The sequence below is a fragment of the Ursus arctos genome, unplaced genomic scaffold, assembly GCF_023065955.2.
Source record: "Ursus arctos isolate Adak ecotype North America unplaced genomic scaffold, UrsArc2.0 scaffold_9, whole genome shotgun sequence".
Lineage (NCBI taxonomy): Eukaryota > Metazoa > Chordata > Mammalia > Carnivora > Ursidae > Ursus > Ursus arctos.
In genome coordinates, this window is record NW_026623111.1 from 7,463,987 (window position 1) to 7,490,460 (window position 26,474).

Below are 26,474 nucleotides of genomic sequence, written 5' to 3' on the forward strand. Positions count from 1 at the left end.
TTCCTGCCTCTTGTAAGATCTATGATGTGGGTTTGGGGCTAAGCCTCAATACGTCCACCTGAGTAGCTTCTTCCAGATTCAAAGAGAGACTCTTTCACCCACAGAACTCTTTGATTTCAGTGCGTCTAAGGAAGGAGCACAACTCCTGATAAAAGCAGAAATTAGCAACTTCTACATCAGTGGTAAGTTATAAACATCAAAGCTGGACTTTTTATCACTTCTAAGGTTTTTTGTTTTTTTTTAACTTGTGTTTGTTTCCATCTAAACAGGCTGGAAAATCAAGACGAACACATTCACTTTAAGCTGAGAACATAGTTCTTGCATTAAGTGTTAATAATTTCAGCCTGTGAAATACCCAGATGCTTTGATCATTTATTGGGGCTGTAAGTAAAGAGTTTTGCAGGGGATGCAGGTACCAGTTCTAAGAGTCTCTGCAGTGACTTGAAAACATCTCCTCCAATTTTCTGACAATCTTCCCACTGGCAAGTGGGATCTATGTCTCCTCTTCCAGAATCTGGGCTGGCTTTTGTGGCTCACTCTTAACTCTTGACCAAGAGCAAGCCATGGAGGAAGCTTCTGGGGCTGAATCTTAGAGAGCAAGGACACAGGCACTGTGTTAGCTGGGACATTTGCCCTTGGAATCCGGAGCTGCCCCATGAGCAGTCATTCTACTTTGAAGCTGCCATGCTGTAAGGAAACCCAGATTATTGTCAAATTCACCAAACAGTGGTATACTGGCGTATCACTACTATATGCCATTATCCACATGGAGAAATGACACGCAGAGGCCTGAAGATGGCATGAGGAAGGAAAGATGACAGTCCAGCTGCTCAGTCCCCCCCATTCCACTTCCACCTGCTGCCTGACTACAAACACATGAGCATCCCTGAGCCACAATTGCCCCGCTGAGCCCTTCCTAATTTCTGACCCTGAGAAGCAGTGACAGATACTAAAATGGTTATTGTCATTTTAATTCACTGGCTGGGAGCTAATTATTATAAAAAGTAGTACTTAGAACATTTTTTGTACAATTTGCTTGCAACTTAACTCAAAAACGTTCCCTACAATAGACATCACAGAGGCTGCAGAGTCAAAGTCGAGTAAGACAAGGTTCCTGGCTTTAGAGAGTTCACATTCTAGAGGTAGAATCAACTATCCAGAGAGCTGGGAACTAATTTTTTACGGAGTCCACTGCCACTCTGTTACTGAGAGTTTACCAAGCAGAGAGCCTAGAGATGAGCGCTCCGTAAGAAGACGGACCGCGTGCAGAGCTGCTGTCATCTAGGACAGGCATGCTTTCCACTGTGGTTGAAGTCCCGGGTGAACTGTCAGGATAAATTAATCCAGAAAAAAAAAAAAAAGACTTAAACGGGACATTGAAGCAGTTTTGTAAGGGACTTGAACGTCACACTAAAGTGTTTAAAATGTATTCTGTAAGTGACAGGGAATCAAGTGATGGAGAAGTATTGATCAGATGCACATTTAATAATTAGACACACACATAAACATACACTCTCTTTACGTATTTATATATACACACATTGATATGTACATAAGTAAATAAATGAAAAATATTTTTATAATTAGAAATACAATCATTATACTATCAATGCAGAAATTCATAAGCAGTATCTGAAGAAATTTTAAAATTATCCAAATCCAAATAACCAGAGGTAACTGTTGTTAACATTTCAGAGAATATCTACAGGTATTTCTTCATGTGTGTTCATTCATTTACAAATATTTATTGATCATTTAACAGTGTCAGGCAGTGATGGATGAGAAATTTTATGGTCCTTGGTTTCATTGTGTTTCCAGTATGGTGACAGAGGTGGATAATAAACAGGAAAACAACTCAACACATAAACAATTGAAGGTTGTAACAAATGCCATGTGGGCAGCAAGCAGTGTGCATGGATACAGATGGGGGGAGGTTTCCAGAGAGCAGGAAAAGGAGGTTTTGATAAAGACTATTCCAGCTGAGACATGAAGGGTGCACAGAGGGAGGAGCCGGTATAGGCCCTGAGGGAGAAAGAACTTGGGGTATCCAGGGGCACCAGTGTGTCTGGGGAAAAGGAGGAAGGGACCATGCCCTGACTTAAGATTGCAGAGGAAAAGAAAAGCCAGACTAGACCCGGGCGGCCAGGAAGTGGGCTGCGGGAACCTATACAGAGCTTGAGTAGCACCCCAGGGAAAAGGCGTTACACTGATTTTAAACAGGTGACAGTTTTGGAAACTTACATGAGTATATGCTATGGTCCGACTATTTTTGTCTCCCGCCTCCCAAACTCATATGTTGAAACCCATCCCCGAAGGTGATGATATTAAAACGTGATTAGAGCCCTTATGGAGTTAGCCTGAAAAAGCACCCTCGCCCCTCCACCATGGGAGGTTAAGGAAAAGATGGCCATCCACGTACAGGGCCCTCGCCAGATACCAAATCTGCCAGCGCCGTAATCTTGGACTTTCCAGCCTCCAGAACTGTCAGAAATAATGTTTGTAGTTTATAAGCCACTCAGTTTATGGTTTTCTATTCTACAGCCCAAACACATTAACACAGTATATAAATATAAAAATAACTTTAAAGAAATAGGATTATAAGACACATGCTACTTTATTGCTGTGCAAAATGTTCTGAATGTTTTTATATGTGCATAAATATAGCTCTACACTATTATTTAAGTGGCTATAGAGTATTCTGTTACATGCATGTACTATCATTCATTAAACCAATCCCTTATGGGTGGACATTTACTTTTTGCTCTTATAAATAATGCTGTGTTGAATATTCATAGAGCATGTGTTATTATATACTTTCATATTTTTTTAAGAGAGAAAGAGAGAGTGTAAGCAGGCGTAGGGGAGGAGAGGCAGAGGGAGAGGGAGAGAAAGAATCTTAAGTAGGCTCCATGCTCAGCACGAAGCCTGACTGGGGTCTCAATCTCAGGACTCTGAGATCATGACCTGAGCCGTAATAAAGAGTTGGACGCTCAATGGACTGAGCCACCCTGGCGCCCCTTTAGACTTTCCTGAGTACATTGTATGGAAAAAATTAACTGAAAAGACAGTCTGACTTATAGGGATATACAATATAAATATAAAATATATAATATCTATATATTTAAACATAATTTATATTATATAAAATTATATAAAACTATATAAAATATATAAAATAATAAGTTATACAAAATAATAAAATATATTATATAAAATATATTCTATTATATATTAATTTATATTATATATAAGCTAAGTATATTTTGTTTTATATACATAATATAAAATATATAAGTATAAAATATATAAAAATACATAATATATAAAAATATAAAAAATAAAAAATATAAGGATATACAATATAAATCTTATTGTTAAATTCTTCTTCAAAAATGTTATACCAGTTTCTATTTCCTATAGTATTGTATGAGAGTGTCCCTTTCCCTTAACCCTCATAGCCACTGATGCTGATACTTCTGATCATTATCAACATTACAGGCTACAAAGTATCTCATTTTATTTCCATGTTTTTCCTTTACTTAAGGGGTTAAATGTCTTTTCATAGGATTCCTATTCGTGATTCATGTTTTGGGAATTAGATATTTATCTTGGCTCATTTCTCCATTGACATAGTTGTCTTTTTTGTTATGTTTGTTATAGCTCTTAGTATAAAGCTAATGAAATTATTAATTAAATTTCAGATTTAACCTTTGTTTTTATGTGGTCACCCTCTCTACTCTTTTATGTTTTTGAGGTCAAACTTTGACAGAGGTAGAAACCAATAATGTCATGAGGATGATATTATGGCATTACTTTAAACCTAACAAGACCTCCTGAGTCGCCAGTGCATACAATAAATTCAGTCATCTCGACAGATATACAGTAAATATACAAAACTAAGTGGTTTTCTCCGGATAAAAACAAAATGAAAATAGAAACAAAAAATTACATTCATAATTGCAATAGCATCACACAAATATAAGCAAACTTAATAAAAAATACTTAGGATTTTCTCTGATGAGACCTGAAAGAAACTACCTAATGGACCATGAGAGGATGAGCAAGTGAAGAAGCTTTCCTGCTTGAGATGAAAGGCACTCGTGAAGGTTAGCCCAACCTCAACCTATAAATTCAATGCACTTCCAATCAAAGTCTATGATTTTTTAAATTGACATATTTAATCTAAAGTTTATCTTATAAATAGGAAAAACAACTCTGAAGTGGAGGAGTAATAAAAGATAGCTTTAACGTCATAAATACGTATCATAAATCTTCTCTAATTAAGACAGGGATCAATATAGAAAGTGATAACATGATGAATGAAAGAGGATCCAAATTAGAGCCGAAAACACATAGAAAGTTAATCTATACCCAAGGCAGCACTGAAATCAGTATAGAAATATAGATTATTCAATAAATTGTATTGGGACAACTGGCAAAGAGGGGAAAAGATTAATTGGGATCATTTCTTTACTTCTTACTCAAAAAAAAAAAAATCCAAATAGGCAAAGATCTAAATGTAAAGATAGGTAAAACAAAAATATAGATACTTGAATAAAATAAGGTTATTGTCCTAGTTTAAATATCAATGAGAGTGTGCAATATGGCCATGCAGTAGGGATTTGAAAGGAGAGGGTGGCCATGGGTGATAGTGAGGAGGTAGCATTACCCAGCTTGGTGATTGATTCCATGCTGAGCAAGAGGACCAAGGAAGGAAGGAGGAAATGTGATCAGTTTCTCTCTGGGGTGATACTGAAGGCCCATGAATGTCATTATCACCTGCAGAGCTCTCCCTGCCTTGTCCAAAGCCTGATCTAGACTCTGGTTCCTTGACAGGAAATTCATGGGCGTCCCGAGTTTGAGATTGACTTTTCTCAATTATCAGTCCGTATTTCCTTATTTTGACTAATTGTGACTTGAGCCAACTGACTCACCTACTTAGATTCTAGACCTTTGAGACATTGCCAATCAAAACTTGCTTGATATTTGGATTTCTGACAACAGGCTCACGCATAATATCTGCTATCAGTCAACCTCTCTGACCTCCGACTGATTTCTGGTCATAATATACTCTTCATCTTGACTGATTGAGCTAGAGACGATACCACCACCTGTTACCTGGTTGTCAGTCCCTTAAGAGTCCTAATGCCCCAGTACTGCTTATGACCCTGTGTGAGTTAGCTTTCAGTAAGCTGATCATCTAGTCAGGAGTGTTGCTATGTGCCCCCCAAATTCCTATGTTGAAATTTAACCTCCAGTACTTCAGACTGTGACCTTCTTTGGAGAGAGGGTCTTTACAGGGTAATCAGGTTAAAATGTGGCCATTAGAGTAGGCGCTAATCCAACATGGCTGGTATCTTATTTAAAAGGGCACATCCAGCCAGAGACAGGCACACAAGGAGAATGCCCTGTGAGGATGAGGGCAGAGGTCAGGGTGGTGCTTCTACAAGCCAAGGAAAACCAAGGATTGCCCGCAAAGTGCTAGAAATGACAAGGAGTTCGGGAAAAATGCTCTCTCACAGCCCTCAAAAGGAATCAAACTCTCCAAGACCTTGATCAGGGACATCTAGATTCTAGAACTCTGAGATAATAAATTTCTCTTTTTAAGCCACTCAGTCCGTGCTACTTTGTTATGTCAGCCTTAACAAATGACTGTAGGTACCCAAACATGTTTCCCTTTTCCTATGTTTTTCCTTTAAGGGTAAGTGGAATGAAAAGAAGGAGTTAATACTCAAAACTATCACCACTTTGCTACTAATCAAACTTTGGGAGATGAATTATATAGTAGAAATGAATAAAATTAATCATGAGGGAGTTTCCTGATAATTCCCATTTTATTGGTCAGAATTCTTATTTGCAAACACTAGAATCCCTTCATTAGTTATAAAGGATATGAGGTACTACCAAATGCCCCCAAGATGGTCAGAGAGTGGGCCTTGGGGCTGTAGGACAAGGCACAGTGTATAATCCCACCACGAGGGACAAACCTGACTCTTACACAGGCATCTGTGTAGAGTGGATGCCCGAAGTCCCAATGTCACCCTGCCTGAAGGAACAGCTGGCTCTGTCTCCCGATGTCACCTCCTCATGTTGTTTATTTCCAAACCCAAGTCCAACCCAGAGGAACCAGGTCATATCCTCCAACTCTAGCTGCAAGAGGGTCAGGTGGGAACTTCTTATGTTCTACTTTTGGTATGGCTAGACTCATGCGGTTGGAAATTTACCAAAATACATGGTGAGTCCTCAAAAATATCCATCAAGAATTCCAGTCCCAACTCCATCATCAACATGCAGTGGAACCTGGGTAAGAGTGCACCTGCTTTCTGGGCCCCAATATCATCACTAACAAAATAGATAATTAGATAGAATGTTATGGAACACTACTCTCAGATTTGTAATCCCATGAAAGCTACAGTTTGGTTTTCTGGAACTTTGTGGGAAATTTTTTTGCTTTTTTTTGGGGGGGGACTACTTTGGTTTCTGAGAAACTATATCAAGAAATATAACAGAATTTTTTTGTTTATTTAAAAACTAAACTAATTGGAATAATAGGGTATCCTAGATGGATCCTGAAATAGGAAAAGGACATTTGGTAAAAAAACTAAGAAAGCATGAATTTTAGCTAATAAAATAACAATACAGGTTCATTGCTTTTGACAAATGTACTAGTGTAAGATGTTAATCATAGGGGAAATCAGGTGTGGAGTATATGGGAACTCTGTACAATTTTCATAATTCTTTTTCTGTAAATGTAAAATAAAATTCAAAGAAAAGTTGATTATAAATCAATGAGTCACATTTGCTCTCTGAGAAGGGAAACGACTTTGTGATAGTTTATATAAGAAGGAAAATGAACCTCTAGTCGCTGAACCTGGAGAGCGAAGGGGAAGACAAACTTGTCCTGTCATGGCCTCAGCCAGCCCTGTTCTGTCTGTAAGGTGAGGTGCAGCATGCCAAGAGTGTGCATGAACCTTGAGGACATCATGTTACCTGAAAACAGATGGTCGCAGAAAGACAATCTATGATTACGCTCACATGAACTATCTACCATAGTCAAATGCATAGAATCAAAGAGTGGAAAGAGGTCACTGGGGGTTAGGGGGACGGATGTTGGGAATTACTAATCAACGGGCATGACGTTTCAGTGAGGCAAGATCTAAAGGTCTGCTGTACAACCTTGTACCTATATTGTCTCTTATATTTAGAAACTTATTGAGAGGAAAGATCTCGTGTTAAGTTTTCTTACCACAATAAGCTGAAATTAAAACACACAAAAAGTTGAGACACAGAACTAAGGATGTTTGGCTCTAACAAAGCATGTGAGTGAGTCATTGGATGGTTGACATACAGCAAGATAGTTCTGAAAAATAAATTCAGGGAATCTAAATGGAACAGTCTTGGAAGGACATATGGGGCATAGCCACATGGTGGTGTGGTAGGGAAAGCTCTGCAATGAGGAATGTTTCATAGTCCTTAGAAAAGCCTCTACAGGTCAAGCTTACTCTTCAGTGAGCTATGTGCCAAGGGACAAATGCTGGCTATGATTTTCAATTCGAAGCAAAGAGGATACTTTCCCCAACTTATAAATTTCAGAGCAGATAAAAAGGAAGAATTGTGAGTGGTTATTCACAAAAGGAAAGCAAAAGTCCAGCAGAGGAAGAACATACATACGTATGGAACCGTAAGAGTGACTGTCCTGCAGAATACTTGGGGCAGACACTGGAAGTTGCTGTGGTTTGAAGGTGTCCCCCCCGGAATGCGTATGTTGACGTTTTAAACCCCAGTGTGATGGTATTAGGAGGTGGGGTCTTTGGTGCTTAGCTCATGAGGGCAGAGCTGTCATGAATGGGATAATGCTCTTTTGAAAGACACCCCAGAGAGTTTCCTAGTCCTTTCTGCCATGTGCGGATACAGTGAGATGTCTGAAAGCCAGAAGAGGGACCTCACCTGACCATCCTGACCTCAGACTTCCGGCCTCTAGAACTGTGAGAAATAAATTTCTGTTGTTTATAAGCTGCCCAGTCTCTGGTATTTTGTTATATAGTATCCTGAATGAACTAAGACGGAAGTCTCACAAAATCTGGGGCTTCCGCAACTCAAGAATAGGGTGACCTTGGGGCACCTGGATGGCTCAGTCATTAAGTGTCTGCCTTGGGCTCAGGGCCTGATCCCAGAGTCCTGGGATCCAGCCCCGCATCGGGCTCCCTGCTGGGAGCCTGCTTCTTCCTCTCCCACTCCCCCTGCTTGTGTTCCCCCGCTCGCCGGCTGTCTCTCTATCTCTGTCAAATAAATAAATAAATAAAGTCTTTAAAAAAGAAAAAGAACAGCGTGGCCTTTGCTGACATCGGAATTATGGAAAACCAAACCAAAGGCTTGTTACTGTAACTGGCCAACAGCTCTGTGGTCAGTTAGGGGATATTTGAACTTGGCTCAGTGAGGTGGTCTCTCATCTCTTGTCCCCAAGAAAGAAGTGAGCATCAACTTCTGTCCTCTCGAAACTGATCATAGCTACAAATGGTTTTTGTACTGTTTTAAGGTACCATTTTGTACCAAATCAAGAAAGTGCCTTCCCATGCGTGTGCTTTCTATTGCCTCAGTTTCCGAAACCAAGGACCCCCAAATGGTGTTACTGAAAATTGTTTTCTGAGAAAAATTCTCATTTACTTTAGTATTTTAAATATATTCATCTCTAAGTTATTGTTTTCATAATGAGGCCGTCTTCCTAATGACTGGAATAGCTGGAGGGCTCTATAGTCACTATCAAGTCCAAGATGACTTTCCTGATGTAAACACTTTCAAAAGAGGAAAGTCCGTAAGATATACGACCTCTCTGCAGTCAATACAGACCAATTGTCTCTGGCTCCTAATGGACATTTTTATGGACAAGCACAGGGGTATGATACTGATAGCAACCTATTAAAAGTGTTCCTTTATCTATTATTATCTGATTAAATTCTCAAACTATTCTGGCAAGGTAGACAGAGTTGGAGCAATTGTTTCTTCTATTTGCAAATATTACACTGAAGTTCAGCATTTACTGAACTATTCAGGACTAATAGAGCCAGAAAATGAACACCAAGATTTCTAAAGAGAGTTAATTCCCTTTGGATTAGAGGTGCTGTTGGCACCACTTTTTAAATTGACGTACAATTGGTATTTACTTGGAAGAATTTGTTTATGAGAATATAGAGATACTTATATTGACTTCTTGTAAAATTTTTGTTATTAAAATGATTTAACAAAGTCGAGGTTAGACTGTGGTCTAAAATTTTGTTTAGCTGCCTCCAGGGAAATTCAGTTTGTGTTTTTAAAAGCTTAGGGAAGATTTGGAAGCATTCTACAAAAGAAGAAAAACGAGAAAATCTGGACTAGAAAGACAATTGTGCTTATTAGTTCCCTTAAATTGAAATGTTAAACTTTATTGGAGAAACAGTTCATATTAATTAACTTGTGCTTTTTCTTCTCAAGAAAGATTATATCCAAGTTAAAACAAAGGTTAAAGTAGTACATACTCTCGAACGCGAGTACAAATTAATTTTATTTGTCCCTAATTAAATGTTATCAGCAATTGTCATCCAAGCATTCATTTTTATTTATAACGAGAGAAAAGCTATTATTTTTTGTCTTTTTTATGCCTCTGAGGTTCCTCAAAGCCATATTATTGTTGGATGTTATTTGGAGGAAAAAAAAAAACCACAAACACTAGTTTTCCTTTTAAACTCTGATTCTTAATCTGTGGCCATTAATTATGTTTAATTTCTCTCCTGTAACGCATTTCTTTTTGCCAAGATCTTTTTTTTTTCTCTTCATAGAAAGAGGTCCCCACCTGCCCTCTCCAAATGACATCTGAGTTCGTATTTCATTTGAAAGCTCTAATTCTTTCTGTGAAAGCTCAGTCCACATTCTAACATGTATTTCCTAAAGAGACCAAACTTTGCAATTATTTATTTTTACTTGCAACATTCAATGCAAACATCTATAACAGAGTATAATTCCTTAAAGTGGTTCAAATTTTTTATTTAAATTCAATTAGCCAACATATAGTATATCATTAGTTTCAGATGTAGAATTCAATAATTCATCTGTTGTGTATAACACCCAATGCTCATTACATCACGTACCCTCCTTAATGCCCATCACCCAGTTACCCCATCCTCCCACCCACATCCCCTCCAGCAACCCTCAGTTTGTTTCCTAGGGTTAAGAGTCTCTCATGGTTTATCTCCCTCTCTGATGACTTCCCATTCAGTTTTCCCTCCCTTCCCCTATGATCTTCTGTACTGTTTCTTATATTCCATATATGAGTGAAACCATACGATAATCGTCTTTCTCTGATTGACTTATTTTGCTCAGCATAATACCCTCCAGTTCCAACCACGTTGATGCAAATGGTAATATTCATCCTGAATTCAGGTATTTCCAAAACTCAAAAGGAAATCTGTAAGAAGAAGAATAGGGCATTTTTCCTGCAGAAAATAAAGACTAACATGACATTAGATGGGCATTACCTCCCTCCATAGGGACTATTGTTAAGGAAACAATAGTGGCTTTGCAGCCAGGCAGGTCTGGTTTGAAATCTGCCTCTGTCGCTTGCTGGTTGTGACACCTGCAAGGATTTTCTTAATGTCTTAGAGCCTTGCATTCTCATCCGTATTAGAGGGTGGTCATAATTGCTTCCTAGGCACCTTTTCTCTAGCACTCTTGTGTCTTCCTTCTAGAGTAGATTATTCCCACCAGAATACAAGATCCTTTAAAAAAGACCCTTGAGCGACCTTAGTTTTTCCCTTCCAATGGCCATGTGGCTATTGCTTTCCTTCATGTCCACAAGTCGAGGAGTTTTACTTTCTCATCCTCCATCCAGCGTCCTCCAGCCTGCCTCTGTCCCATCACCAGACTGAACAGACTCTTGTCAGGGTCACTGCACAACCTGCACATTGCCCTGCTTTAGGGACCTTTTCTTTATCTTTTTCTCCCTCTCAGTGGTAACTGATGCAGCATACTACTCTATCCTTCTGGAAGCTCTCTCTTCTCTTTGCTTCTATAATATGAGCAAGAGAACTGGCTTTCTTCCCATACCACCGACTGCTCCTTATGGCTCTCCTAAGTTGTCTCTTTTCATCTCCTACCTCTTAAAGTCTGTAGTGCTTCCAGGCACAGGCTTGGGCCTCTTTCTTTCTCAATCTTCCATCCCCAGGTAATCTCAGAATTCTGAGGCTTCACATGCTGTCTTTATTTGCTGAATGCAAGTTGAGATCTCCACTCACTACTTCTCTCATCTTAAGACTCATGTGTCCAACTGTCTGCATGACATCTCTATTTAGACATCTCAAAGACATCTCAAAGACATTTCACACTTCTTCAAAAAAGATCACCTGCTTCTACCTGAGTCTTTCCCTTTCTGGTAAGCCACATAGTTTGAAAACTGGTTATTAAATACCAGATTTGGGTTCACTCCTCTTTATTCCTCATTGGTCTCATCAATGCGCTGGTATCTCCCCATCCTTACACATCCACTGCACCATCCCTTCTATTGTGGGTTAACTTGGGTCCCCCCAAATTCATATGCTGAAGTCCTAACCCCCAGTATGTCATGTGCCTTATTTGGAGATAGAGTCTTTCAGAGGCGCTTATGCTAAAATGAGGTCCTTATGGGGCACCTGGGTGGCGCAGTCCTTAAGCGTCTGCCTTCAGCTCAGGGCGTGATCCCGGTGATCTGGGATCGAGCCCCGCATCAGGCTCCTCCCCTGGGAGCCTGCTTCTTCCTCTCCCACTCCCCCTGCTTGTGTTCCCTCTCTCACTGTCTGTCTCTCTGTCAAAGAAATAAATAAAATCTTTAAAAAAATAAATAAATAAGATGAGGTCATTAGGGCGGGCCCTAATCCAATAGGACTGTGTCTTTATAAAAAGAGGACCCTTGGAGACAGACACACACACAGGAGGCAGAAAACAGGTGACACATCTACAAGCCAAGGAGTGCTACAGGTTGCTAGTGACCACCAGGAACTAGGGAAGACACAGGGGACAGATTCTGTCTCACGGAGGAGACCAATCTTGCCAAAATTCGATCTCAGACTTCCAGCCTCTAAAACCATGAGACAACACATTTTGGTTGTTTAAACCCCTGAGTACGTGACACTTTGTTAGAGTAACCATCCGAAACCCACACACTACCCTTCCTCCTTTCTTGCAATAGCCGTTAACTTGTTCCATCCTTGTCTGTTTCCAGCCTACTCTCTTGCCCATTAGCAAGAGTGATAGTAAAAAAGAAAAAACAATCTATTCCAATTACACCACCCCCTGTGTAGACGCCTTCTCATCTGATGTAGAAGAGAATCCAAATGCTGTATGGATAGGATTTCACTCCCACCTTATTTTTTTTTCTCTTTTTGGACACCATCTCCCACAATTCTCTCTTTCATCCACTATAGTCAGTCACATTCATCTTCCATTACTCTTAAGAATATTTCAAAATTGGGGCACCTGGGTGACTCAGTTGAACGTCTGACTCAGATCATGATCTCAGTGTCATGAGATCGAGCCCTACATTGGGCTTGCCGTGGGTGCAGATCTGCTTAAGGTTCTCTCGCTCTCTCCCTCTATCCCTCCTTCCCTCCCACTCTTAAAACAACAACAACAACAAATTACAAAATTATTTCCTGCCTCAGGGCTTTGTGTGTGCTGTTCCTTCTGTGTGAGAGGCTGATGCCAGCTCTTCACATGACTGCTTATTTCCCATGAATCAGTTTCCTGCTTAATTACTGAATACACAATCAAAGGGGCCCCCATTCCCTATCTCAATATTATACAGGATGTTCGTTTATTTAATAATTTATCGGTTCATTTATGTGTGCATAATGCTTAGTGCTCTGAGAAATACAAAGGATCGGAGTGTAGGGTCTTTGCCATCACATTCACAATTTATTCCCAGTGTCTGACACATAGCAGCTTCCAAATACTTTGTTGAATAAACGAAGAATGGTCATAAATATTTTTCAAAACTAGTCTACACAGTACATACTTCATTGACTCAGCACATATGGATTGAGTTCCTTTTATGTATCGGACACTGTTTTAGGCACTAGGAATTCAGAGCGAACAAGACAGACACGTCTCAAGATGGAGAAAGAATAAAATTAGAGGCCCTGAGAATGTATGTATGAAGAATGGCATAAAGCCTACTGAGGCAGGAGAAGATTAAAGGCAAGATTTTTGAAATATGGAAAACCAGAAGTAAGGAGAGGCAAAAACAGATTTTTAAACTATGGGTGAGCAAGGGTCAAAGGAGAGAGAAGAGGTAGGGCTATTTTTACAGAGCGGGAGAGGCATAATAAAGGCTTGAGCGGATGGTAGTCATGCAGGGTAAGAGAAATGGTGGGGCTGTAGGTAATTTTCAAAGTAGAGTGCAAAGGAGCAGCTGATGAATTGGATGTGGATAGTATTAATCGAAAGAGAGCAGTTGTGGATAATTCCCAGGTTCTTGACCTGAGCTACTTAATGAAGGGAGTTGTTATTTATTGAAATGGGGTCACCTATGACATGAGCAGGTTTCAAGGAAAAGATTGGAATCTCAATTTTGGAAATGTTAAATTAAAAATGTCTATTAGATAACCAGATGGAAATACCATGCAGGCAGTAGGCTATATGAGTTTAAAGTTCAGTAGAGGGGTCAGTTCAAAGCAATAAGTGAATTTCAAGCCATGGGATTATACCTGGACACTGAGTTAAGTCAGTGCCTGGTAGTTTGCAATCATAAACCATCATTGTCTGTGGGTATAGTGGTAATTTTTCCTTCTGCACTAACTGTGAAGTCAGGTTCAAGATTGATTTTGATTTAAATAATTGTATTGACATTTTATGCAATAGTGGCCATTTATTTGATTGATTAAAACGGAACAGAAAATGATACTAAATTTCTGTAATAGCTCATGGGCTATGCAGGAGGAAGGCATTCTTTTCTAAATGTTTATTAGATAGTTTTTTAGCCAACAGACATTTATAGAAACCCCATTATGTGTCAACCATCGACTGTATCCAGATTACATGATGAAAAACAACAGGCAGTCCCCAGACTTAAGGAATTCAAAATCTGTAGAAGAAACAGTCACCTGGGTTGTAGCTCCTCGTCCTTGCTACAGCCACCTTAGCACGTTGTGGAGTTCAAAAGAAGTCACTGATGTAGACTGTTGAATTATGTCCCCCTATATCAATTAGTGTCTTTTTTACAGAAGCAGAATTTAAGACTCAAAATGTGAAGTGGCTTTCCCAAAGCAAGGCTGGGTCTCAGATCCTGATTTCCTATCTCTAGATCGGGACTCATGACAGCATCCAACTGCCCCATTTTGAGCCCCTGAAAAGGCTGACATTTTGGAATGATGACGTCATGAGTCTTCAGCTCCTTATTTAAAAAAAAAAAATGAGAAAAATAAAGCAAATGCTTCCTAGTTGTTTACAGCATTCTTAATGAACATTGGCTAAGTCAACACGTGTGAATATGTGAAGTATTAAATCACATTGTTCTGGCTCCTTCTGAGTGGCCTCAGACAAGTCACTTAATGTCCCTGAGCATCATGTTTCCATCTATAAAATGGGAAGAATAATAGTAATTATTTTGTGAATTTGGTGTGAGGACAGAAAAACCAAAGTACCCTGAGAGGGGTGCAGAGCGTGCCCCACTCAGTGACGTTATTCTTGCTACAGGTGGCAGAACTTCAGTACTCTCTGAAATTCTCTTGTCTGTACTTTCCAATTAGCTAGCCCACTGACCTGCAAATGGGAGAATAAGCCTATAGGGATGAGAAAAAAGAGACCTCTTCTAAAAAGGTTTGTTTCTATCATTTGAGAAACACGATTTTCACGTTATGATCTCCTCTATTTACTTGTCTTCCTTCCAAAAAAGAATTTATTTCTTTTAAGATTTTATGTATTTATTTGAGAGAAAGAGAGAGAGAGATTAAGAGAACAAGTGGGAGGAAGGGCAGAGGGAGAAGCAGTCTCCCTGTGGATCAGGTAGCCCGATGCAGGACTAGATCCCAGGACCCTGGGATCGTGACGTGAGCAGAAGGCAGGCACTTAACTCACTGAACCACCCAGGCGCCCAGGAAGAAATTACTGATAAGAATTTAAGAAGTGCTGGGGCGCCTGGGTGACTCAGTTGTCAAGCGTCTGCCTTCAGCTCAGAGCGTGATCCCGTCGTTCTGGGATCGAGCCCCGCATCAGGCTCCCTCCTCCACTGGGAGCCTGGGTCTTCCTCTCCCACTCCCCCTGCTTGTGTTCCCTCTCTCGCTGGCTGTCTCTCTCTGTGTCAAATAAATAAACAAAATCTTAAAAAAAAAAAAAGAATTTAAGAAGTGCTAAAAAATAAAGCACATGTATCCCCCCGTTGAAAGTTCATACTATGCCACTCTGCTTTTAGGAGAGACTGACATTTAGTATTTCCTTAACCAAAGAAATTGGGAGAAGGTTTTTGCTTTTATGAAAAATGAGAAAAGCAAAAGTTGTGTTCCGCAATGGTATTGGAGTGGGGTGAGCCAGTGTAGAGGCGGGGGCGCCCGAGCAGCCAGTGGCGCCCCCCAGCGCCTTCCCCAGGAACCACACTCAGCATCCTCACATCAAGCTGTCTGAGCTCTGACCGTGAGCATCTGGGCTGCATCTCTTCGTGCCTCTGCTAGCAAGATGTGTCCTAAGGTATGACAGAAGCCTATTAGTCAATTTATTTAAAATTAGAAGTGGTCAAATAGTGGCCTAATAATGGCATTTGAGTAACTGGGGTGAATTGGGGGAAGTTTGTGAGAAAGAATATTTAAGGTTACTCTATGTCCTGTGCTCTGCCTGCTTTTTATGTCTCTCTGTCACACATTTATACCACCGATTTTGACAGATAAGAAAACTGAGGGTCAGAGTGGCCAAGCCTTGTGCCCTAAGGTCACACGGATAGTAAGTTAAATAATTAAAAACCAGGGGCATCTTCCTCCAAGTCCTGTTCTCCTTCTACCGCTTGATGGTCAGCATCAATCACGGGATAACGGATGTTTACTTAGCCCCTTAGTATCTGCTACATTGTGGCTTTGTGTTGGGTACTGAGCGGACACACCTAAAGAGATGAACTTAAAGCTTGCAGTTGAAACATTAAAGCCCAGTATTGCGCTCTTTCCTGCAGGATCCGACCTGAGCACTGTGGATGTTCTGGGTCACATGATTCTTTATCATGGCAGGGGGGGGTGTCTTGTGTCCTGTAGCTTGTTAAGCAACACACTGGACCTATACCCACCAGCAGCAATGTCTACGTGTGACACATGAAATGTTTCTAGGTATTGACACATGTTTCGCAGGGACAGAATCTCCCCTGGTGGAGAATTACTTTGCTACATTGTAGCCCTGTGGGGTCTGGGACCACCTCCGGAGAGATAGCTGTGAAATCCTTTGCCCAACGACCCACCATAGAAAGCATTTAAGTACATACCGGTTGACTGTCTAATTCCTTTAGTGATGGATTCTGGGAATTCCTTCCTTACTTAGTACACTCTTGGTGCCTCTAGAAGTTTGAAACTCCTCAGAACAGCAGGAGATAATTTAGTGCCCGCTAAAGGCCATCACCCTCCAAGTACACTTGACCGCCCTTTAAAACACTGAGCTTGTGTGTCTCGCCATAGCTCTTCAGGGTGTTCCCCTTCCACAGAAATAAATCTAGCTGAGCCCCAGGCTCAGGGTGTCCCTAGGATTCTGAGGCTCTGGATAAATGAAGTCACCCTCCTTCTGCGTAAGGAATTATTTAATAGGGCTCCGAGGCTCCTTTTTCACACATGCCCTGCTTCCTTTCTTCGTCACCCAGGTCATGCTCTGAGGTTTCTGTTTGTTATATGCTCCCTCTCTGCCTCCCTCAACCCCACCTCACTCCCACCCACACGCCATGCTGAATGGTGGCCAGCCTCCGGGCCGTCTGGCTCCCCTGGGTGATGCCCAAGCCTTGAGCACAGCCTGGGGGTGGTATATATGTGCTGAATTAACTGGTGTTAACTTCATTTATTGGGTAATTAGTGTTTGCTGACCATTTTGACAGCAGATGCCATCAGTGCCCTGCCCGTGTGCCCGGGGCAGTCACAGATCTCTTTGCTCTGAAGCATTCGTACTGCTCTGTCCCGAGCAATCTCTCTGACGTAAGGATGTGTCAGCAGGTGTGGTTTCTTCTGCGGTCTGTTTATCTTGCAGAAGGCTGTCTTCTCCACATGTCTTCCCTCAGTCTGTCCGGTCCTGATTTTTCTTCCGTCTAGGGACACCAGTCACACTGGATTAGAGTCCACCTTAATGAACTCGTATTAACCCAATTGCCTCTGTAAGGATCCTGTCTCCACATCAGGTCACATCTGAGATATTTGGAGTTAGGACTCCAACAGATTTGGGGAGAGACACAATTCAACATCGTAACACCGTCTTACCCTCTTGTTTCCTGCTTCATCTTCCAAATTAACTTCTTGCCCTCAAATCCCTGTCCATTGCTTCTGAGAGAACCTTAACCTAGGACAATTTTGATATAGAATTACTTTATATATATAAATATAATAATAATTTTTCTGTAAGTGCCTAATCTTTCCAGGTCTATGTCAAGGTGTAATTTTCTACATTCCACACATAGGGAAACTGAGACTCAGAGAGGCTGCACATGTTCCCAATAATCCTTAGAGAGAAAAGTTCGAGAGCTGGGAGGGAACACAGACCCCTGTGGGCCGGCATCTTCATTTCTCTTCCTCTTGCCTGAGCTGCGCCTGTCAGTGATCTCCAGGGGTCTCCAGAGAGTTCAGGATCCTGCAGATAAAAGTTCTAACTGTTCTAATTTTCCTTTCTTTCAGAAAAGCATGAGCACTGATACTCGGCCAGAACAGCATCCCTATTTCTCAGCGCAACCCCTAACCAGCCTTCCTGAGCAAGACTCCAGGGGTGCCTCAGCGTGGTTTGATGGAAATGCGAGATGAATAAGATCTTGTCCCTAAAAAGTCCCCTGTGAAAATGTGTAGATTTTAGTACTAAGAACAGCTTTGTTCCCAACGCGGAAAGCCATGTTTTCTTTTTGGAGTTTCAGAACTAAATAACAGCTAGTATTTCCCATTCAAGCAGGGCTGCCAGAAAGCATTACGTTTATCCGTATCATCGGTGTATTTGAAATTTACTCCCATTCTCTTCGATGGATTTTTTAAATTTGCATTCTGGTGTTTTAGGCTACTGACAACCATACAACAGGGACACCACTAACCACAACAACACATATTATTACCAATATTAATTAAATACAGTATGTTTTAGGCTCTGTGATTTATCTGCATTTTCTTATTTTATATAACAACCCAGTGAGGTGGTTGAGTAGACAAACAACAGTCAATGAGGTGTTTTACAGATGAAAACTGAAGTTTGGAGAAATGAATTTATTTTCTCAAGATCGTACAACTAAGAGCTGACACACTGGAGATTCAAACCCATGTCTGTATGTCTCCAAAGCCTGGGGTTAGCCTTGGTGCTATGCTCCGCATGTCATATTCTAGGCCACTAGAAATCTTTCACTAAAAGCAGTGCAGTATAGGGACGCCTGGGTTAAGCTCAGTGGGTTAAGCGTCTGCCTTTGGCTCAGGTCATGATCCCAGGGTCCTGGGATAAATTCCTGCATTGGGCTCCTTGCTTAGCGGGGTGGATGCTTCTCCTTCTGCCTGCTGATCCCCCTGCTTGTTCACCCCTTCTCTCTCTGACAAATAAAAAAATATTTTTTAAAAAAGCAGTGCAATATATATATATATATATATATATATATATATATATATATGTATATGTATGTATATATATACATATATATATATACATTGCATGGAGGCCATGAAGGTGCCCTGCTCAGAATCCCTTTCACAGAACCTGTTGCAGGAAGCAGAGTTGACCTTTAGCTCAAGGGTTGTATCTTCATTTTTTTTTTAAGATTTTATTTATTTATTTGACAGAGAGAGAGACAGCCAGAGAGAGAGGGAACACAGGCAGGGGGAGTGGGAGAGGAAGAAGCAGGCTCCCAGCAGAGGAGCCTGATGTGGGGCTCGATCCCAGGACCCTGGGATCAGGCCCTGAGCTGAAGGCAGACGCTTAACGATGGAGCCACCCAGGCGCCCCAAGGGCTGTATCTTCAGATCCAGCCCAGGTGAGGCCATGCTTCCTCTCATGGCCAATGACAGAGCATGGCAGAGTTCCTGCCCAATGATGGGTGGCTCTTCCAATGGGTGACTTTGGCTCAGAGACACCTCACTGTCCTGGCTGAGACTTTCACCAAACTTCCGTGTGGCCTGAGGCTCTTTCTATCCCTTTCTGTCTCCTTTCCACGTGTTGAATCAATCTGCATCATGGTCTCAGCTCTTCCCACCTACTCCTGCTCTCTCTCTCTTTATCCTTCCCAGGCATTTCCCCCAGTAAGTATCTTACACTTCTAACCCCATCTTTGCATCAGAGAGAAGAAGAGAGAGAATAAAAGAAGTTTATTTTTTTTTTCTATTTATTTAATGCAATCCCAGTGCTAACTTAATGCTTGCAACACGTTCGGTGTTCAATAAATATTTGTTGGATAAGTGCTTCCAATATTCAAGTTGCCCGCTGTATTTGAATTGAAAGACATGTATGCTAATGGATAACTGAGACAAGAAGCATCATGTAAAAAAGGTTTGTGATAAGAGAAGAATAAGTCAGTTGCTCTGGTTGTGAAGGATTGAGATTGGAGAAGCTGGCAGACATCCTCATGAAGGGAATAGCTTTCCACATGATTTGAAAGGACCTATAAGATTTCCATGAGGGAAGAAAGTGAGAAAAGTTAGTCAAGCCACAGCCAGTGTGAGTGAAGCAGGGAGGTATGTTCAGTTATATGGCTCATCCTGGGAAATAAATGGTGCCGTATAACTGACGTGGCTTTTACAGAGCACAGATGGGGAGTGGAATGGGGAGCAAACTGGGACGACACTTTGTGTAGGAGTTGTACGAAGTCATACTCTTTCAACGACCAAGGAATGAGAATAAAGACGGTTCCTCTACAGTGTTATCCAACGGAAGTACAATGCAAGCTACACATTGGAGCCACATATGTGATTTAAAAGTTTCTAGTAGCTGCATACAATGTATAAAGAAATAGGTGAAAACAATGTGATAACATTTTGTTATCTGATATATACAAAATATTATCATTACAGCACGTAATAAATATAAAAATTATTAATGAGAAATTTTAAATATTTTTTCCTAGTAAATCTTCAAAATTGGATGTATAATGTATACTTAAGAGCACACCTTAATTCAAACTAGCCACATCGACGTTCTCAACACAGCCCGTGTCCAGTGATTCTTGACTGAATGGCACAATTCTGTAATATCTAATCTGGGATGGCCTAACAAAACATTTTAGGGATTTCGTATTTATGAGAGGAGACACATCTCAAGGACATATGGAAAAACTCCACAGGTCACGTGGACTGTGCCAGACCTTCCACTTGGAGCTTTGGTGGGGTGCACGACCTTTGAGAAGACTGACTTTGAAGACCTTCAGGAGTTAGCTTTGAACCCAGCTCTTGCCATGGCTGAGCGTGTGACTGTGAGCACACCTGAGTCTCGGGTTCTTCACCCGCACGAAGTTGATATTGCCATCCCGCTCTTCAACTGCTCGTACTTCTTTTCCCATCAAGCTATTACTAGTGCTTGCTACAAGTACTATTCCGTGTGTCTTACAACATTGATTTAATTTAGCATGAGGTAGGAACCACGATTACCCCCTGGTGCTCCTAGACATGGGGATGCTGTGACATAGAGGCGAAGCGACTCTCCCCGGCTCACCGGAGAGTAGGTGCCTACAGGATTCAAACCCTGGCTTTCCAGTGTCAGAGTCCAAGTTCTTATCATCCTATCATGCGGTCTCTCTAACAGGGCTTTAAGCCCCAATAAACAACCACAACCACAACCACAACCACAAAACGATAAAATCAAGTGCTCCCACAGAAGGTGTTTCTCTCTCTTTCTTTCTTTAAGGTCTATTTATTTATTTTAGAGTGAGAGAGTGTGTGCGCACGGGATGGGGGGGCAGAGAGAGACAATCTCAGGCAGACTCCCCGCTGTGTGTGGAGGCCAATACAGGGCTTGATCTCACAACCCATGAGATCATGACCTGACTGAAACAAAGAATCAGATGCTTAACCAACTGAGCCATCCTGGTGCCCCAGAAGGCAAGTGTTTCTAGACACTACCAGGGGATGACTCCGTAGGCAGCAGAATTGAATTCTGTGCCAGAATTTATACAAAGCAAACTCTATTATCCCCAATCTTTAATATGAACCAGTTGTTTGATGGGCTTGGGATTAATTTCTACCTATTTATAAAAAAATATATTCTTTGGCATTTTCTAGCATTGAACAAACCCTTCCATATACATTAACTCTCTCCATCACGAGGAGGGAGATGTTAGCGGTTTTCTGCGAAGTGAGGGGAAGTTTCAGAATGGCAAAAAGACTTGCCCACAGTCCTAAAGTGGTCTTGAAGCAAATCTTTGAATTCCAATCTGATCTTCCTTGGCATTTTTAGTCCTGTGTATAAGGTACATAATCACTGAATGAACATTATGGTATGGATTGTTGTTCTAAAGAGATCCATGTCTGTAAACAGAGGCTTTGCACTTGCCTCAGGACCTCTGTGCTTGGCATCTCCTTTATTTCAACAATAAGCATTACTCATGGCTATGGTTAAATGATCTCCTATCAAGAGATGTTGAAGTCTTAAACCCCAGTACTCGTGAGTGTAACCTTATTTGGACAAAAAAGGGAAATTTGGGCAAAGAGACAGACATGTAGAGAGGGAAGACAATGTGAAGACACAGGGAAAAGATGGCCATCTACAGACCAAGGAACCCTTGAGACTCCCAGAAGCCAGGGGAAAGGCATGGAACAATGGTCCATCACAGCTCACAGAAGGAACCAACCCTGCTACCTTAGTCAGTTTGGGATCCTGTGATAAAGCACTACAGACTGGGTGGCTTAAGAAAAATGGAAGTTTACCTCTTACGGTTCTGGAAATGCATAGTCAGGTGCCAGCATGCCTGGATGCTGGTATTACCCTCTTCCAGGTTGTGGACTGCTGACTACTCTCTCTGGTCCATGGCAGAAAAAAAGCAAGAGACCTTTCTGGAAGAAGGAGAAAACTCTCTATTAGGGCACTAATCCCATTCACGGGGGCTCCACCTACATGACCTAATTACTTCCTCAAAGCCTCACCTCCTAATGCCATCACGTTGGGGCTCAGGGGACACAGATGCTGACCATAACGCCTGTCAACACCTTGACTCAGCCTCCTAGCCTCAAGAATTGTGAGGTGCTAACTAGCTGTTATTTAAGCCACCTCATCCACGGCGCTTTGTAACAGCAGCCCAGGGAAACCAATACACCCTCGACCTTCCCACAGGTAGCTCTGTGAATTTAAGTGTGGCCCCTCAGAGAAGCTCTCCTGAACAGCACCCTAGCTGCCCCTGACTCACTGCTATGAATTCATCTGATTATTTCTTTTCTAATCATAATCCGAGAAATATCTTGTTCAATATGTTGTTTATATAAAGTGCACCGTCCCCCACGAGATTGTTAGGTTTGTGGAGGTAAGCACCCCGACTGCCTCGTTCACCGAGGGTGCACGGCATAAAGTGCAAATAAATATTTCCTGACCAGGTAGGAAGAGGGAGGGGGAAGCAGGCAGAAGAGGAGGAAGGGGCCCAGCTTCTCTTGTGAAGGTGCTTTGTGTATATTACAAAGAAGGATGCAAGTCCCATTACTGATATTATCATCATAATTATTATATTTTTCTTCGTGCTCGAGCCCATTTGTATCCTATTTTATCCAGATTTTAGACACCAGTTGAACAAAGCCTGCTATATGCCCGGATGTGTTTGTCCACGGTTCTATTCCATCATCAACTGTGGATCCTTTTGACCTTGACGTGTACCAAGTCCAGGATCTCCTAAAAATAAATATTTGCCTTATTAACATGCTTGCTCATTTACTAATTGCTTTTTTTAATACCAGAGCCTCTTCTGCAGCTGGGGTTTGTGTAACCTTTATCGATCTTACTTTACTTCTAATTACATGTGTTCTTCATTTGCAGCTAAAAGTAACTCTTGTCACCATTCCTGTCAAATTTGATCCATGACACTTTAATTGTTGTAATTTCTTTTCCCTGCAATGGTAGCAAAAGGGTGCACATATATTTTTGTCAGGCCAATTCCTCATCAAAGAAATGACAATTTGGATTTTAAAGAAGCAGATCTTTGGCAGTGGTTCTTAACTGCGCTCTTTCTATAGCTGAGGGCCCACACTCCTTTCTGTGTGGGGGCTGGTGCATCCAGGACGCGGCCATTGTGCAATGGAGGAAGGAGCGGAATTAGACACCATAAGCTCAGTTCAGTCTTGAGGTTCACAGTGTGTTCCTGTTATGGGACCTTGAACAGGTCGCTCCAGTTTTCTGACCTGGGGGTTCCCCCTCTCTAAGGTGGACACAGTGACATCACACATCTGAGAGCAGCCCAGCTGGGGCCTGTAGATGCACGTTAACATTCTGCAGGGACTGCAGCGTTCCCCAAAATGGCAGCCACTGACCTTGTGTTGTTTCTTCTTTACCTAGATTTCTTTCTCTCTTCACCTTGATTCCACCTGGCGAGATTAGAGGGGCATGAGAAAGACAGAGAGAGAGAGAGAGCACATTCCTCTGTTTTACCCTACAGGGAGCCTGGCCACAGGAGCCACAGCCTGGCCTCTTCCCAGTTTCACAGAGTTGGTGGGTACATCCAAATCTATTTACTAATTAGTCTATGGTTCATAGGCTGATCTAGGGATATTAGCATATAGAGGTTCACCCAGTAAGAACACAGGATTAGCCCTCAGGAATGGGGAACGTGTACTTGTAGATTTCAGATTTTGATACCTTACCCGGTGGGAAGACTTTGATAACATCAAGAAAATCCAGTGAGGCAGGTAAGGTGTGGCCTGGAAAAGGGAGAGAGAGAGAGTGAGAGGGAGAGAGAGGCTCTCTGTAGGTGGCCCACTTCCCTACTCCTCACCCTAGAGGAAGAAGAGGCCAATAGCCCCGCTCCACTCCGCTCTCCTGCTCTGTTGTCAGGTGGATGTGGCTTTGGGAGGAAGCAGGAAGGGACTGTAATTCCCCCACAGCTGGAGGCCCCATGTGTCCCCCCACATGCACATATGTGTGAATGTGTGTGTATCTGAGAGAGCTCAGCTATAGACGTGTACATGGAGGGGATGAATGAAAGAATACGTTTTTAAGCACTCCCTACGTACAGGGAACTGTGCTAGATACGGCTCTGTTACTAGGTGGAGGCGACTTTCTTGGACAGCTGGATATCACTGTGTGTGACAGTCTGTGTGTGTATGTGTGTGTGTGTTTGTGTCCTTCATCTTTTTCTTTGGGACGTACTCCATGACCCTGACCCTGAAGAAGTTCAAATTCAGCCGCTATTTCCCTACCAAGGTCCAAGCCCTGGTAGCCAACTTTTCCATCATCTTCTCCATCCTGCTGTTCTGTGGCATTGATGCCTGCTTTGGCCTGGTGACCCCCAAGCTGCAAGTGCCCAGCGTCATCAAGCCCACTCGGCCTGATGAGGCTGGTTCGTGGCCCCCTTCGGGAAGAACCCCTGGTGGGTGTGCCTGGCGAGCACCCTGCCCGCCCTGCTGGTGACCGTCCTGGTCTTCATGGACCAGCAGATCACCGCTGTCAGAGTCAACCGGAAGGAGAACAAGCTGAGGAAGGCAGCAGGCTGCCATCCGGACCTGTTCTGGGTGGGCATCCTCATGGCCCTGTGTTCTTTCGTGGGGCTCCCCTAGTATGTGGCGGCCACTGTCATCTCCATCGCCCACATCGACAGCCTCAGGATGGAGATGGAGACCAGCGCCCCTGGGGAGCAGCCCCAGTTCCTGGGGGTCAGGGAACTAAGAGTGACGGGCACCATCGTCTTCATCCTGACGGGCATCTCTGTCTTCCTGGCTCCTATCCTGAAGATAGGTGTTCAGAGGCAGTCAACAACTATGCACATAGCTCTTCAAGGAGAGACTGATTCCACCCAAAACTGCTCCTAGGGATGAGAGCTCAAGTGACCTTGAGGCAGACCTTCCCCATCACAACCTGACAACTATCCATGTGTCTTCCATCTTAACCAAGCAAAATAAAATAATTTTTAATAACAAAAAATGTGTGTTGGGTTGGGAGTGTACAGAGTAAACTGAGGTCCTTGCATGAGGACATGGGGATCCTGGCTTGGTCACTGACTAGCTCAGAAACGTTAGAAGGAGTGATTGAACTCACCTATTCTGCTTCCTTGTTTGAAAAAAGCTATGGGGTGAAAAGAGAGATGTATGTAACAATGTTTGAAGTGTGTGTGCCTAATACATTCCAGTTGGAAGTAAGTTATCTGGATTACTAGGAATTTTGTTGAACTCTTCTCGCTACAGGTGTGGGGACGTTTGGGGGTTGTGGATCTGGAGTTTTCTTCCTTGCTCTCATCTAGGTTGAAAGTTCCAGTTGCTTGGGAAGCACTTAGATGCTGGGGTGCTGTTGGGACCACATGGGGCCCGTGGAAGCCCCAGTGAAGTGGCCGTAATAATGCTTAATCTGACGTGTTTTCTGAACCATGGGGAAGCTCCTCACCTCCCAGAGTCCCCTCATAACATGCATCAGTCAACAGATATTTGGTGCCAGTGCTGTGCCCTACAACACTTCTGCTCACCTGCCTGCCTCCCACCCTTTCCAGAAGGGAGAGCATAGGAAGTAAAAAGTAGTCACAGAGCTGCCTCAGATGACCTCCAAAGCTCTCCAGTCTAACTTTATTTTCTGTTTTAAGAATATAGCATTTGTGCTGTGATGCATTTCTCCTACTTCCCCCCTTGCCCTCCGATTCACATTTGTCCATCTGCCCAGGGCCCCGAGGGCACCAGTATGTACCACGTCCATGAGCCCTCTTGCCTTTGGGCTTCTGGGCAGCTCAGTCAGCATGAAGCGTGGTGTGAGGTTACATGGCACGAGAGCTTCGCTGAGTCTCTTTGACTTGACTTCCCCACCTTGTGTTCACTTGACCAGAGACTCCTATACTTGTCAGGCAGCTGGTCCACCCTGTGGCCCCTCCCTCTGAATTCTGGGATCCACTTCCTTTCTGGCCCCTTCAAGCATAGAAGTGGTAATTGCCCTCCCTACTGGCCATGGCCTTATCCTTTTCTTGAAACTCACCCACCTCTTGATAAATTGTTCCTTTCTTAACTGCTCTGCATAGTCCCCCTTCTGAACGTGCCATCTGTCGTTGCCTGCGATGGCCCAGCCGATGCAGATAACTATTAGCTACCAAATGTCTGTTCTCCTTTACCACAATGCAGACTTGTTTCTCGAAAGAGGACTCTCAAGGACTTTCTTTCCAAACTCCTTGACTCAAGACAATG

The 26,474-nt window shown here is 42.4% G+C and overlaps 1 pseudogene; it reads left to right on the forward strand.

Annotated features, from left to right (window-relative positions):
- The first annotated feature begins 24,468 nt into the window (after window positions 1-24,468).
- Window positions 24,469-25,124, forward strand: LOC113266713 (electrogenic sodium bicarbonate cotransporter 4-like; annotated as a pseudogene).
- Window positions 25,125-26,474: the final 1,350 nt, after the last annotated feature.